Source organism: Fukomys damarensis, unplaced genomic scaffold, assembly GCF_012274545.1.
Source record: "Fukomys damarensis isolate Sample0158 unplaced genomic scaffold, DMR_v1.0_HiC HiC_scaffold_13, whole genome shotgun sequence".
Classification (NCBI taxonomy): domain Eukaryota; kingdom Metazoa; phylum Chordata; class Mammalia; order Rodentia; family Bathyergidae; genus Fukomys; species Fukomys damarensis.
The window spans coordinates 25,532,443-25,537,315 of NW_022900925.1; positions in this window are offsets into that span (position 1 = coordinate 25,532,443).

The window sequence follows — 4,873 nt, forward strand, 5'->3', positions numbered from 1 at the left end:
TACTAATAAAAAAATAAAAGCTTTCAACTATATATGAATCATATATTTAAAATGGCACCTAATATTTTATATAAATATGCCACTTGTATTTTATAATAGCAACATGTCCAATTAAACATTTCAAATATCAAATTCAGTAAATATGTGTGTGATCACACCTACAAGGCACACACTCGTACTACTGAGGTACACACAGCCCTTAGTTCTACAAAAATTGGTGTAAAATATTTTAAAGTGAAATGATTAAACTAGAGTGCAAAAAATGATATACTCAAAATGATATAAATTTCTTTAAAAAGGCCAAGTCAAAAACATAAATTATAAAAAGCACTAAAATATATTAATTATAAACTTAACAAATATTCATTTCACTCAGTATTTATCATTAGATTTTCAAAGGCTAATTTCTGGGAACAGTAAGTTTCATATGTCTTTTGTTTTCTTCCCAATACACTGAAGCTTATTAGAATGGAATTTGGTGGAAGATGGGTTATTTTGGACCAAGTCCAAGAAGATTTAGTTACTGAAAGCACCTCATTATCAGGTGGTCTTATACCAATAAGGTGATCTGCTGGCTCAGACCCCGTGGATAGTATAACAAAGCTCCACTGGGGAGTCTACGAAGCTGGGCAGCTAATGGTTCCATCAAATGAAACTTTGCAAACAAAACTTTTTTGAGACATGAAAATCATTTAGGACAAGCTGTGGTCATTTTTCTAAATTCCCATTTTCTGAAGTGATATTTGTTATTTTACGATTCATAGCTGCACATGTATTTCATGTTAAGGTGTTAGCTTCCTTAAACATTGTCTGATGTGATCTTAGGTTTTTTTTATTATGAAATCTTTTATTAATACTATCTTCACAAATATTGACTGCATCTACCTATGAAAACTACCAGGAATTTATAAAAACTAAATTATTGTACAGCTCACTGAAAAGTCTGATATTAAAAAGAGCATAAATGTGTGATAATCAAATTTTAAAAAAAGACTATCACTTACAGATGACTCCAATAACTGGTCTTTCAAGTAATTTTACAAGCACTTTGATGTCATGAAGTCTTTTAAGCAGTTTTAGAGAATTAAACATTTTGAATGTGCTTTATTATAGGAAAATAATAAAATGACAAAGTCTTGTTGCAGAAAAACAATATGGGAATATTCTTTAAAATTAAGATCATAGGGCCAGGTATTTAGCTCAGTGGTTCCACCACCTGCCTTGCAAGCACAAGGTCCCAAGTTCGATCCCTGGTACCCAAAAAATAAAAAAATGAAATTAAGATCATAAAAATAAAAATAAATCCCAGTGTGAATGTAGGTACGGTGCCAAATTTAAGAACATGGATAATAAAATGCATGACAGGAACATAGTAAGAGTTCTCATTAATTTCTTACACAATAGAAAACTGATTCATCAAAAATTCAAATATCAAGTCAGGGAACATATTCTTTTATATTATGCTTTTCCTTTCTCCAACTAGTAGTTTCCATAGCTCATGGCTAGTATGCTGTATCTACAGTCAGCCTTGAATAAATTCAGTATTACATAATTATTTCATATGCAGTGAATGGGTAAGTTATCTGATAAATAATTTCTAACTTACCTCCAAATGTTTAAAAATAAATCAGCCCAATATTTCATTTGCTCTATATGAGTTCTTTATTGTCACTTGGTCCATATATACTCATCTATATACAATTAGGAAAGACTTCATATAAAGCAAAAATGTATTCTGGATATATGATTGAATCTACTAATAATTGGTGAGTTACCACATACCAGGTATTCTTTTAAATGTTTTTATATATTTTATCTTATTTAACTCTATAACCATTAAAGATGTTAGTGGTAATGAAAATGGTACATCTCTTACTCTCTATAAACCAGTAGTTTACTTCTTGGACTGTCACTTTTCTAAGAAGACCACAGACCTATTTTCAACAGTGATAACATTGTACAAATTTTTCAAAACAACTTTTAGAATTACTAAAATCTTTTGGTATTTCTCTGTGTACATTATCAGTAATGGCATGTTTCAACCTCAGGGGTGTCAGGTCTGAGAAAGATTTAAAAAACTCTTATCAGGGAAAAAGGATGGTATCTGTGATCAAGTTTGATAACAACACTAAGATCTAACTATAAAATAATATTCTTGATGCTTTCATATACTTTACCAATTTTAATAAGGGCAATTTCAGAAGCCTTCAAAATGTTTCAATTACAGCACTATTAAAATAAATAGCGCCGAGCGTGGTAACACATGCCTGTAATCCCAGCACTGGGAAGGCTGAGGCGGGAGGATCGCTGTGAGTTTGAGCCCAGCTGGCCTACATAGTGAGTTCCAGGTCAGTCTCAACTACATAGTGAGACCCTGTCTCAAAAACCAAAAAAAAAAAAAAAATCTACCTTTCCAAGCTATCGTGCATATATTCATATGTCCCTTAAATGTAACAGTCATTTCACCTTTTCTGTAAAATGATCTGCTTTATTTGAAGCATTTCCTAACAAAAGCAAATGAAAACTGACTCAGTGAATTATAAAGATATTCCTTTAAGTTGTTGATTTTGAATGCTAAAAGGGATTTATATGACTTTACAGTACTAAATTCTTGATCTCACAAATGAAACTAATTCCATGAAAGGCATAGTATTATTACTGACTTAGCAACGTAGACGCAGAGCCAAGTCTCTTTGTCTTAAACCTGATATTCTTTCTACTACCCCATTATCCTTTCCTTTTTCTTTTCCTGGTGCTCAGGATGGAGACCAGAGCCTTGCCCATGTGAGGCAAGGGTTCTGCCACTGAGCTACGTTTCAGCCCCATCCTATTACCCATTTAAGATCAATACAGATGGGTAGAAATAGTTTCACTCTCTCTCAAAAAAACAAAAAAAAACAAAAACAAAAACAAAACAAAACATAAATTACCTTCTAATCTAGTGTTTAGTACTTACTACTAAGCAGCTAAGGAAAAATTTATATACTAGGTGGGATCTAAAATATTCCAATCTATACATAAATCCTTTAATTGTCAGTTTAAATTTCTTTCAAATAGTTGTAACATCCAATGCTATAAAAGTAGGTAGGCTATCTTAAATCTAAATGTCATCAAAATGAAAGCAAACAAATGCATACACATAATGTTAAGTGAAGTACAGACATACAGGCTGAAATACTGCATGGTTTCTCTTATACAAAAAATTCAATGCATATTTAAACTACAAAATAAAAGACAGATAATAGGAAAAGAGAGAATGAGAATAAAAAGCTAATTCAGTGTGGACACTGTATCTAAAAGTGTACCATGACTTAGTACAACTGTCATACATCTTTTGTATGTTGTTTGGCCTATTAGTCTGGTTTTTAATCTGAATATATGATAATTAACTTTATAAGGTCTTATAAGATAAATGAACCTGATGCTGGAAAAATAAAGGGGAAGGCGAAGAAGGGAATTGAAAAGTGTTATGCACAAGCACCAATCACCTACAGTGAATGTAATCATTACGTACCGCAAACATGTACTAATAAAAGCAAAAAGGGCCAGGATTTAGCTCAGCGGTTCTTCCACCTGCCTCGCAAGCAGAAAGACCCAAGTTCGATCCCCGGTACCAAAAACAAACAAACAAATAAGTTAAAAAAAAGGAACAAACAATGTCATTTATCCAAATGAATGTAAAAAGTATCTGATTACTGAAAATTTTGACTTGCTAACGACCATACATACCATTTGACCATCTCATAAAACTTCAGTTCTAGAAGGGAAATACTATGTGTAGCTCAGTGGTAGAGCAACTACTTGGCACGCATGAAGCGTTGGGTTTGATTCCCAGCACCACACACACACACACACACACACACACGCACGCACCGCACACACAGTTCATTTGAATCATCCGGAAGTCTAAATGCCCAACGAATAATATGTTTCTTAGAAAAAGAGATAAGTATCTTTTATAACTATTGTTGATTAAAAAGTCTCATTCTCTAGAACATGTTCAAAATTCACAGAACCCATTATTGTCCTCCAAAGGAATGTATTTCAGCTGAAGTTATATATATGCAGGTTTGCTTATTAAATTTATAAAGTTTTCTATCTTAAAAATAACATAAAGCTTTATGTTAGATCACTTTTGGGGGGGTTAGTGCTGGGGAGCACATCTTACTTTTTTCATAATGATGGTGAAGCTAAATAATTAAAATTGAACAGCTGGTATATTTCATTTAGCCTTTTATAATTTTACATAATTTTATGACACATTTGATTTTAATTTTATCAAACAAAAAACCCAAAATAATTCCAAATAAAAATAAGCAAGGGGTGGTGGTGGATGCCTCTAATCCTAGCACTCTGGGAAGCTGAGGCAGGAGAATCTCAAATTCGAGTCCAGCCTGGACAACTTAGCAAGGCTCTATCTCAAAATAAAAAAGGGTTCAATCCCAGTACTGCAAAAAAAACAAAACAAAATGAGTTTCCTTTATTTTTCTTACTTATAAGGCAGTTTAATAAGGGATTAAACTTTCCAAGACAAACTGATTTCTTAAAAAAAAAAAAAAAACAGACCAATCTGACATAAAATCTATAGTGAAATACGAAGGAAGTGTGACTAGACTCAACTGCTACTAATCTTCATGAATCAGGAGGAAAACAAATGGGTAAAGAGGACTATAAAACCACAACATATGAAGTTACATGAAATTGGAAGTGCTCTAAGAAACTCTAAATGTCTTTCAGACTGATTAATTTTAAAGTGCATTTAGCTAAGTAACACTTGGAGAAAAATAATCTGTTAAGGATTACTTTATCAAAATTTGAATATAGTAAAGCTTACTTTTTTTTTTTTTTTTTTTTTTTTTTTTTTTTTTTTTTT